The sequence below is a fragment of the Mytilus californianus genome, unplaced genomic scaffold (assembly GCF_021869535.1).
Source record: "Mytilus californianus isolate M0D057914Y unplaced genomic scaffold, xbMytCali1.0.p SCAF_9, whole genome shotgun sequence".
Lineage (NCBI taxonomy): Eukaryota > Metazoa > Mollusca > Bivalvia > Mytilida > Mytilidae > Mytilus > Mytilus californianus.
In genome coordinates, this window is record NW_026262745.1 from 2,985,105 (window position 1) to 2,997,386 (window position 12,282).

Below are 12,282 nucleotides of genomic sequence, written 5' to 3' on the forward strand. Positions count from 1 at the left end.
CTCCGTTGAAATTCTGCAAATATCCCATAGGGCAAATTACATGGATGATTAATATTGACCATTTGGTATATGGCTGTGTTCTAAGCGACACGTACATGAAGGTCATAAATTAATTTGTTGAATGAAATCAAATCTTTAACTACTAATGGGTGCCGTAGGAGGTCTACCGGAATTTTTAGCTTATATTTCTTGGCATGCTGATGTTAGAGTTCTTAACACTTAGTGTTCAACGATTTAACGTGTCCGAATGTTCAAAATCTTAATACGTCGACGCGTTCAACAGCCATGTAACACTTTTTGAACACATAGAACATTTTAAAAGCCAAAATGTTAAGATTCAGAACACCAGACGTTAACTTTCAGAACAGTTGACATAAGTGTTCAAAGTGATGGTGTTCAAATGTAGCACATGTTCTATTTTCAAGCGTACATAATTTTCCATAAGTACTCAACTTAAATAAACTGTTATAAAAACTATATTCAATCAGGCAAAATATAACAATAAAACATATTTTAACAAGTAATTCTTTATGTAATCAAATGAGCATATTATATGTAAGAAAAGTACACCAGATACCGTATGATATCACAAGTAACAGTCAGTGAAATCACATACATAATGTTTTTAAACTGACTTAATATATATCACAAATAATGATTTCCCCCTACATGACTAGATAGTTTCAACATTATTTGTATCCTAACCAAAAAAGCATGTCAATGTGATGATTAGATAGTTTATGATATAGGTATTTGTCACAATGAAAGTTTAAAAGTTTGCAAATTCCAACAGTTCTTGTACGATCACATACAATGTACGCTCCACTTTTCAGTGCATCTTCACTTAAAGCTATCAACTGGGTGGCATTTTATGTGTTGTTATCAACTTCCAATGTCAAAATCCTCCACAACAAGGAATGTCTATGAGCCTATATATCCTGCAAAATAAAATTAAAAATTAATAGAAGAGAGTTTTTCATAAAGCATCAAATTATGCAATGCTTGTTATGCTTTAATGTCGATATATACTAGTGTACAAATTGATATTCTATAGCAATGAAATGCAAGTTTTGACATTATAAATTACAAAAGTCGATTTCTTGACCTAAGGTGAACAGATAGAAATGATACACCCACATAAGCTATTAATATACATATATTGTCATACCTTTTTTCGACATCTTTCTTTTTTCCACCACTTTATAGCATGCAGAAATGACCTTTTTGTGATTATTGGCCTACCGGTTCCTAATTCAAACATTTTAATCTAACGATTCCTGCAAATAAAAAAAAACAAATGCATTTTCTAAGTCAAAAAATGGTGTTCCAAATGTTTGCACTAGTGTTCATCAATTGAATGTGTGGTTTTCAGTTTTTAATGCCTTTGTGTTTCATTTTTGAACACTTGATGTTAGAGTTCTTAACACTTAGTGTTCATCAATTGAATGTGTGGTGTTCAGTTTTTAATGCCTTTGTGTTTCATTTTTGAACACTTGATGTTAGAGTTCTTAACACTTAGTGTTCATCAATTGAATGTGTGGTGTTAAGTTTTTAATGCCTTTGTGTTTCATTTTTAAACACTTGATGTTAGAGTTCTTAACACTTAGTGTTCAGCTGATGTATGTGGATGTCGAAAATCATCATTTATTCTATATAACAGACAGACTGTTTATTCATCAGTTTAGGAAATCATCAGAACAAAGCTGACAGTTATTTATGTTTATATCTAAAGCCCGTTTTTTAATTCGTCTTTTATGTTGAATATTGAAAATTTGGATAAAACAGTTATGAATATTTGACAAATATATATCTGGCTGAGAAAATAACAAGGAAGCCATCGAACTACCTATGGAGATTATTCTAACTTGTTACTTACTTCTTTCGTGTTCATATGGGATAGAAAACCCTTCTCTAGTTCTCTTTCTTATGTGTATCCATTCTTCGTTTAACCGCCTAAATTGCCAGCCGATATCTGTTTCCGGTATTTGGTATCCTGGTATATTTTTTTTAACACGAGGTGTTCAAAATTTCGAGCGATTTGAACACTGATTGAACATGTAATGTTAATAAAATGAACGGATCATGAAATAAGATAAACATCGACATATATTTATTACGATATTATCATAACAGGCCTCATTGATATGCATAATTATGTCACTTATAAGTAAAACTAGTATGTATAAATAAATAATAAAATAAATTCATAAACTATACATATATGCCAGCTTGGAAGTTTAATATTTCACAATTACTAAAATATTAGCCAAAAATTCACAAGATCATCATCCTGCGTATACATTCATATTTTTTAAAGAATTTCTTTTTGAATTTGCCAATTGGAAGGATAGAAAATCGGACAAACGACTATCTTTTTTTTTAGATCAGAATTTGAACACCGGTGTTTACTGCGTCTGAACACACATGTTAATATTTTTAACACAAACGTTAAAACTTTGAACACGTCTCTAAGCATGAACATATGACGTTAAAATATTGAACATTCGGTGTACAAATTTTGAACGCGTCCGGACGCGTCAGGCGTCAGGTATATTTACAGTGATTAACCTCGAAAGGTGGAGAGAATCGGAGACGGTAAGGGCTTGAATTATTCGAGTTATATAATTATTACAATTACCAACAATTAACAAGTTTTGGGGGGTCGAATCCGATACCGATACCAATAGTATATGTTAGTTCGTGGTGTAGTGGTTAAGACCGATGGCTACAGTGCTGAAGGTCCCGAGTTCGATTCTCACTCGGGGTGCTAAAAATATCAGTACATCAGAAGGGTGATTTTCACCCTCTCACACACATCTGTGGTGGCCCAAGACCACAATTAATGATCCCGCTTTTCGTTGTCCTTTAATTAAAGTGTATTTTTTCTTTATTTTTTTTCTTTCCCTTTCTCATAAATTTCTTAGTTTTTATGGGATGGAAATGAAAGAAGAGAGATGAAATAAACTTTTGGATGTTTTATTTTAACTGATTTTGATATGGAAAGAGTGATTAGGCCAGGTGCAAAAAGGTAATATATACACTTGTCGGAACATCTCTTGACTTGTCTATAGGGGTATGGATGTGTATTGGCCAAATTTGTATGATGTAAACATGCAATTTTTCTGAAAGTTGGATATATTTTTGGACTTGTACTGTACATTACACACACACAAAAATTGGACAAAAAAAAACAGGGAAATTTTGTTTAATGCGACAAAACGTTATAAAGAACTCAGTGATATAGGAATTAATTGTGGTCTGTGGCCTGGTACCCAGACCGGAGTTTAAATTAGAATGGGTACTTTGGGGGCCTCGGTTGGTCAAAGTTGCTCCCGACTTTGACCTTGAGATCAATCTGCTGATATCTCTCCGGTTTGTCTGTTCCCGCCGAGCAGCCCGGTGATTCTCTCCGAGTACTTCGGCTTCCTCTACAGGTGTAAGCGTAATTTCTTTCCATGCACCGTGTGTTTATTCCGCCGTGTAACTGTTTTTCACTAGAGAATATTGGATGTAAATAGTGTGTAAGCGTCGATCTTGATATCGTTGTTTTGTTTATATTAGACCGGTTTATTGTTTACATAGATTAAAAGGTTAAAATTAGAATAATTTCAAGGAACCAGTTTGATTAAAAGATATTGACATAGAAGATGTGATTTAACCTCCATTTCTACCAAAACGCAAATGCACAGAAAAACTTCGGCAATCCAGTATATACAAGTGCAAATATTTTATTGGCACAAACTCAATTACAATAATTGGCAATGGCCCATACAACTAGTATACAGATAGTAATGATGCAGCAATTAAACAATACTACATAGCATATTAATAGGCACATTTCGAACAATGAAATATTTTTCGTCTTCTATATTATTATTATGACATAATTTGCACAACCTTTCTTCTCTGCTAACTCGCAGGTACCTGCCTCTTTCAATTTCAAGATTGTGCATGCACTTAGCCTAAGTTTTGCCAAAGGTGCCCTATCTTTCAACATATTCAATTGGTCAACATAGTGTGCACGTTTATTTGAAAAACAATATTGTCGAAAAAATGATAATTTTGATGATTCCGTAATATATGAATTCTGTTCCTGTAAAATTTGGTCATGAATTCGTTGTTTTATCTGAGCAAGCATAGGTTTAATAGGTACATGAAAAGATGTTAAATACGAGAAGCCCAGATTTTGGATACATTTCTTCATACTACTTGTCCATAGGTTGTTTACTCTTGTTTTAATAAATATGTCATGAGCTAAGATCTTGTCAGAAGAGATTAAATGATCTAAAAATTTCACGGAAGACAACAAAATTTTAGCTTTTAAGGGGAGTCTACCAAGCTCACTGCGACATGCATTGTTGGAAGTTTTACAGTGAACCCCAAGAATTTCTTTCATAAATTTTATATGAAACTTTTCATATGGTTCATTCTCAGTATTTTTTAGAATTGATTCAATACCCCAAACTTCACTTCCATATAATAAAATTGGAAGTACCATTGTATCAAAAAGTTTTTCTAAAAGTCTACATGAATTGTTAAGACTAAGATATTTCTTTATTTTGAATAGAGCTTTTCTAGCCTTTTCCATCAATAAATTGGAGGCAAGGTTAAATTTACCATTGCATTTTAAAGTTATCCCAAGGTAAAAAGACTTATCAACTGTTTCAACATAAGATTTGTTGATAGTAAAAAAGTTTTGAAATAATTTGCCGTTAGAATTAAATATTAGGACTTTTTATTTTGTAGAATTTACTTCCAGCTTCCAATCTGTACAGAACTGAGCTAGAGTGTCAAGACTACATTGTAGTCCTTCTGGACTACTTGACAATAGTACCGAGATGTACTTAAACCATGATCACTAAATTTTATTCTATTCTTTGTTTTGGTATACATTGAAAAAACTATGTTAAAAATTTTCTTTGGAATACCTTGTATTGTTCAATAATTGATTTCAATGAAAAAAATATGATCAGCTGTTCGATTATGTTCCGTTTTTGCTTATCAAATTGTTGAATTGGGTAAATTTTAACAATCTGGCATGTATAATCTTGTTAAACACTTTTCCAAGGTTTGAACTGATAGAAATCCCTCGGTAATTTCCAGGGTCAGCCTTACTACCCTTGTGGAACAAGAAGACTCTTATTCCATATTTTTGGAAAGATACCTTCATTAAAGACAAAATTGAATAGTTTAACAAGAGATTCCATGGTAGAATTTGTACCATTTTTTATCATCTCATTAGATATAAAATCAATGGGTGGACCTTTACCATTTTTTAATGATTTGATGGCCTTTAGGACTTCACATGGTGTGATTACACCATTAAGCTCATTTATATCATTATGAAAAGTTAGCATAGCCTTTAGACTTTCAAAGTTCTTTGTGACATTTTCCTGTAAACGATTCATTTCGGGGTGTTCAAGAGTTAGTTTTTCAAAGTATTCCTTAAAAGAATTATAAGGTAATGATTCATTTATTTTACAAGTTGATGACTGATCAAGTTGTTAATCAATTTCCAGAAAACTTTAGGGTTGGATTCTATACAATTATCCAACTCATTACAAATCTTTTCTTTGTACTGTTTCTCTTCATATTTACATCTACGTCTGAAGCGAGAGCGAAAAGTATAAAAAGATTTTCTATATTCAGCATTGAAGAGAAATTTGTTGACCAATTTTTCGTAGTTTTTAAAAGAGATCCTCAGATCTTCACACGATTCTGAAAACCATGGTTTTTTCCGTGTTTTATTAGGTTTGTCTCTATTTGGTTTTCCCCTTTTAATGAATTTTGTGGACATATTAGCTGTTTCTATTAAAATTGAATTGAATTCGCCAACCATTTTGTTGACTTCACCAAAATCTTTTTGTATGAAGTTGTTAAATTTGTCTTTAATATTTTTACTTTGGATATTTGTTTTGTAGAGCTCTATAGCTTCATCTGACCAAATGTATTTGCCAGGTAAATCGTCAAGCTTTGAAGAAAAATTACAGTTGTTGACAATGTTAGACAAAATATCACATACAATAGGACAATGGTTTGATAAAGCAGTAAATTCTTGTACTTTGAAAAAAACCACAGAACTTAAAAGTTCATTTGATACAATTGAGTAGTTTACAAGGCTTCTTCCATTATAAGTAATACTGGTTGGTCTGCCAAATAAATCACATGTGGTTCGACCATTCAGGATCCTAAGTCCTGATTCTTTACACATATTAAGTAAATGTTTACCACTATTGTTTACTCTTTTACTGTCAAGATTATTTCTTGGCAAACTAATATCAAACTTATAAAAAACATCATCATTACTAGAATGACTTTTTTCATCATTTACAATAAAGTCAGGCATAGTGTTGGTGTAAGCATTAAAGGCCCCTTGATTAAGGATATCACCAAGTTTACTATAATTTACAATTCCTTCTAATAAGTGGGTATACATTATAGATTGAATATCATCTGCACTATGGGCAGCACTTTCAGGAGATATATAAACAAAAGCCACGTAAATGTCTTTAGGGAGGTTGAAAAATTTGTGTTCTAAATTGTCCAAACTATATCTGAATGTTTGGTTGCCAATTTTGATATACCTTTGGAGACGGATGTTTTGGCATAAATGCTTACTCCCCCTGAGTTTCTTCTGGCTTTTTTGTTCTTTTTTCTTGTTTTAGAAACAATTAGATCAAACCCCGGCAGATTAGTACAGGCATTGACATCTTCTAGCCTTGTTTCTACCAAGCCAAGGATATGAAAATTTGAAATAACTTGTAAAAAGTGACTGTCATTTATTTTTGAACTAATAAGCCCTTCAATATTCCACAAGGCTATATTGAGGAGCGACTTTTGGTCAAATTTGTTAATCATTCTAGATTCAATAATAAATGTGGTTGGGTTATTTTAGGATGTTGGGATGAAACTATATGGTACATATACATGTATGATAGTGGACACTGATGATTTTTTTCTACTTCATCATTCGACTCTAAACATAAAAGTAAAATAACAAGCTACATATGATATGTATGTGCTGTAAATAGGAATAATAATAAAAAGTAAACAGTTACAACAACAAAATACTTTCTATCATGACTAGATTAGATTAATGAATATTACAATTAGTGATAATTTATAAGCATATGATTTGATGGATTTGCATAGAAAAATTATTAAAATTTAATTCGTAAATAAACTTAAGCATTTAATTTATATTGTGTTATCATGTGCTCAAAGTGAGTACTGAACACTTCATCAATGTATGAATCTAAAATACTAGTGTAATAAATCCCGGTCCAAAGTAACTAGTGCAATCATTCCAGGAACAAAATCACTAGTGTAATCATTCCAAGTTCAAAATCACTCTAATGCAATTTTTCCTGGTTCAAAACATTTGTGTGAACATTCCGTGGATGAAAAAACACTAGTTTAATTTGTCCATTTTTTACATAAATCAGCTATGCAAGTTTTAGTTAATTCAAATACCCCCCAAAAAATTTCAAGCTCCATTTTTATATATATTTCCCCTTCAAAAAACTCTCTTTAGATTCTTATCATGAGTGGTGGATATTTTACACTGGACCCGGATGAAAAACTCTAGTGAAATTTTGTTGGTGGATAAAAAAACACTTGGAATTTTCATCCTCCGGATAAAGTACACTGGCGGAATCAAACCACTGTTACAGTCCACCACAATAACAGATTCTGCCCGGTGTCCTAACACTCCCTGGTGTTGGGGTGGGGATTGTCATTGTAAATATTGAACATTGTAAATACGTTTGTGACACATCTCCATTAATCCCGATAGGGAGTGTTCATGGATTCCACTGTACCCTCGCAGCTCTCGAGGAGTTCGTCGGATAACGGAGGAATTTACCAGTACATACATACATACATATGTCACCTGTTACCTAATCTGTACGTTCCACCTCTGTCAGGTGCACCAACAAACGGTGTACTAGGTACTATACGGGTTATAGTCAAAACTAAACTTCGAATTGACACTACTTAATTCAATCATTGTCACATGTAGTTTTCAGTTGTAGTAAGAAAACCTGGACGGATTCAAACAGAAAGATTTTGAAAGCAGAGAACATTGCGCACCTTATAATCAGTTTGACTATACGAATACATGTACTAAAAATCCAGGTTAAAAGGTGTAGGTACAAGTAGTAGTAGAATATAACGACAGACACCGAAAGCAGATTATCTATAGCATAGGTAAAGCGCACATCATCATCATTATCATCATCATCCTAATCTCTGTCGTTCTTTCCACATTCCCTACTTTTTCAGTATAGTTAAGTAATATTTATGTTGTTTATATTATATAATGCATGCTCATGTTCATTTTGTATTGTAATATTTATTGTATTGTGGAGAAGACATTATAAGTACGTTTTACTTGTGTCTGATCCTTTTTGCTTTGAGCAAATAAAATATGTTTAAACTAAATCTTTAGCAAACAATCTGCTTAACAGGAATTATATTTATATGATTAGTACTTTTAAATATAAGCCGTCAATTTTGCTTGGTTTTTAATATTTTTCTTCACAAGTTTTGTTTAAATTGTTCAATACAAATATAGGAAGATGTGGTATGATTGCCAATTAGAAAACAATACATTACAGACAAAAAAAAATGAGGATAAAATGCTACACGTATATGTTGCGTGTGACCTCAGCACCGAGAAAACCTATATACCGTTTAGTTAATTGTCCTGGAATCACAAAATATATATTTAAAAAACGAGAAAACCATCGGTCCGATTCTAAAAACAATAAACGAATTAACAAATATGACAGAGAAACAAACGACAACCACTGAATTAAAGACTCCAGACCTGACTTTGGACAGGCACATTTAAAGAATGTTGAAGGTTAAAATATTTGTGAGCGCTCAAATATCCATCTTACCTGGAAATATGGTGCACCAAATGCAACATAACAGAAAATCAAACCGCAAAAAAACCATAGAGGCTCCAAGGAGCCTGTGTCGCTCACCTGATATTCTTATTTACAATTGATGCATGAAATAATGCAACTGTTATACTTTTGCTTTAGTTTCAGAGATATACTAGTAAGTCAAAAACTGCATTTTCCCCTTATGTTCTATTTTCAGCCATGTCTGTAATGTTGGTTGGCAGGCAGGGTCATCGCCCATCGGACACATTTTTTAAACTAGATACCCTAGTGCTGATTGTGGCCAATATAAAAAAGAAGATGTGGTACGATTGCAAATGAGACAACTCTCCACAAGAGACCAAATGACACAGAAATTAACAACTATAGGTCACCGTACGGCCTTCAACAATGAGTCCATAACGCATAATCAGCTATAAAAGGCCCCGAAATGACAATGTAAAACAATTCAAACGAGAAAACTAACGGCCTAATTTATGTACAAAAATTGAACGAAAAACAAATATGTAACACATAAACAAACGACAACCACTGAATTACAGGCTCCTGACTTGGGACAGGCACATACATACAGAATGTGGCGGGGTTAAATATGTAAGCGGGATCCCAACCCTCCCCCTAACCTGGGACAGTGGTGTAACAGTACAACATAAGAACGAACTATAACAATCAGTTGAAAAAGGATTAACTCATCAGATGGATAAAAATACAAATACTACAAATACAAGTGGACATGGCCGTGTACTTGTACATCCCAACAACAAAAAGACACTAAGTACAGATCTGAGAGTACTCGCAGTTACTGACAGCTTGTTCAAAGAAATTAACAACTAATAAAAAAAAATCATGCATCTAAGACTAAATTATCAATCAGTACACATCCAACATCCAATGGATTTAGTGTAAAGACGTCATAAACAGTCAGATAAAAACTTTTATCCTGCAATCAGCCAACTATTGCACAAATAACAGGTACGCAAATAATTTTTTGCTTTATTTGTACTTGTACAAATAAAGTCTCCTGTTACCCCTTTTCCATGTTAAGCAAGCGGTAATGTGGATATTTCTTTTTGCGTACCAGTTCATTTTGGGGTCCTCTTCGCGGTCCGCGTTTATACTATGTCGATTTCTTTGAAAAATTAGAGACAATGATTTAGATTTTAACAACTAAAGTTTCAAGTGTTGGGTGTAAATTTCAGGATAAAAACAATATATGTACATTGTCGGAAAATATGAAATTTATTTGTACTCGCTGCGAAACAGGAGAAAAGCTCAGCGAGCCTCGCTTTTCGTCCTGTTTCTAAAGCTCATACAAATAAATTTTATATTTTCCAACAATGTACATATATTGTATATGACCTTGTGCAATGCCAAGATACAGTTATCGACAGATTGTAGATCCATGAATGTGTATATGTATATAACAATAATATTTAGTTTGCTTTTAATTTACTGATAACAAAATCAATATTAATACCAATAAAAACAATATTCAATGATCTAATTACAGTGTTGAATTGGTAACCTTTTAGAATAAGTTTATTTAAAGAATCGATAAGTTTACCAGGATCGTTTATAAATTTACGGGCACGGTAAACAACATTTTCGTAAAAATGAGGATGTGCTATCCCGTTTGAAATAAGTTTTCTACAGGTACAACCAAACTTCAAAACCAAATCTTTATATCTATGGAAGAATTTAGTAAAGCTTTTATGTAATTTGTGGTAACGAAATCCCTGGCTTAATAATTTACCAGTAATACATAGATTACGTTCTTTAAAATCAAAAACGTCATAACAGACACGGGCATAGCGAACGAGTTGTGAAATATAAACACCGTAAGATTTAGTTAAATTTGTCTCAGTTGTTTCAGGAGAAGACTTTGTAAAAAATTACAAAAAATTACGAAAAATTGTTAAATTTGACTTTAAAGGGCAATAACTCCTTATTGGGTCAATTGACCATTTGGGTCATGTTTGACTTATTTGTAGATCTTACTTTGCTGAATATTATTGCTGTTTACAGTTTATCTCTATCTATAGTAATATTCAAGATAATAACCAAAAACTGCAAAATTTCCTTAAAATTACCAATTCAGGGGCAGCAACCCAACAACAGCTTGTCTGATTCGTCTTAAAATTTCAGGACAGATACATCTTAAGCTGATGAACATTTTTACACATTGTCAGATTTGCTCTAAATGCTTTAGTTTCAGAGATATAAGCCAAAAACTGCATTTTACCCCTATGTTCTATTTTTAGCCATGTCGGCCATTTTGGTTGGCAGGCGGGGTCATCGGACACATTTTTAAAACTAAATACCCTAATAATGATTGTCACCAAGTTTGGTTAAATTTGTCTCAGTAATTTCAGAGGAGAGATTTTTGTAAGATTACAAAAATTTACAAAAAATTTGTTAAAAATTTACTATAAAGGACAATTACTCCTTAAGGGGTCAATTGACCATTTTGGTCATGTTGACTTATTTGTAGATCTTACTTTACTGAACATTACTGCTGTTTACAGTTTATCTCTATCTATAATAATATTCAAGATAATAACCAAAAACTGCAAAATTTCCTTAAAATTACCAATTCAGGGGCAGCAACCCAACAATGGGTTGTCTGATTTGTCTGAAAATATCAGGGTAGAAAGATCTTGACCTGGTTAACAATTTTACCCCATTTCAGATTTGCTCTCAATGCTTTGGTTTCAGAGATAGCCAAAATCTACATTTTACCCCTATGTTCTATTTTTAGCAATGGCGGCCATCTTGGTTGGTTGGCCGGGTCATCGAACACATTTTTTAAACTAGATACCCCAATGATGATTGTGGCCAAGTTTGGTTAATTTTGGCCCAGTAGTTTCAGAGGAGAAGATTTTTGTAAAAGTTAACGGACGACAATGATTATATATTGAAATTTCCTGTGACAATGCAATGAACAAAGCGGCTTGCTCTTTGTTGCAGAAAGTGTGTAGAGATTTATGTAGATACATCAAAAGGTGTGCATATGGTCAGGGTTTTGATTTTTATTGACATTTGCTCTTTGTGATATAGTTGCACTTTGTCATTTTTGGAGTATATACTTGCATAAAATGTGCATAGCGTTTCCGGATAAGTACTCCTAGAGTGAACAATAGACCAATGTGCTCCCATACCCAACTTTGTGTATTTTAATTTTTTAAATTAACACTTTGCATCAGCGGGGGCATCATTTGTGTCTTCCGGACACAATAATATCTCAAAGAAAGTCATACATTGAATTTGTTATAATACAGTTACTTCAGAGTGGAGTGCAGGGGCATGACTTTGTCTCACTTTGTTAGATAAAAATAGTTTTTCATGAACTCTTCTGCAGATTCAGTAACTGGTC

The 12,282-nt window shown here is 32.8% G+C and overlaps 1 long non-coding RNA gene across 1 annotated transcript; it reads right to left on the minus strand.

Moving 5' to 3' along the window:
• Positions 1-734: 734 nt before the first annotated feature.
• Positions 735-2,123, minus strand: LOC127714715 (uncharacterized). The gene is made up of 3 exons (XR_007987884.1): positions 1,877-2,123; positions 1,169-1,277; positions 735-938 (listed from the first exon to the last, which is right to left on the minus strand). It is a non-coding gene; the product is annotated as an uncharacterized LOC127714715 (long non-coding RNA).
• Positions 2,124-12,282: the final 10,159 nt, after the last annotated feature.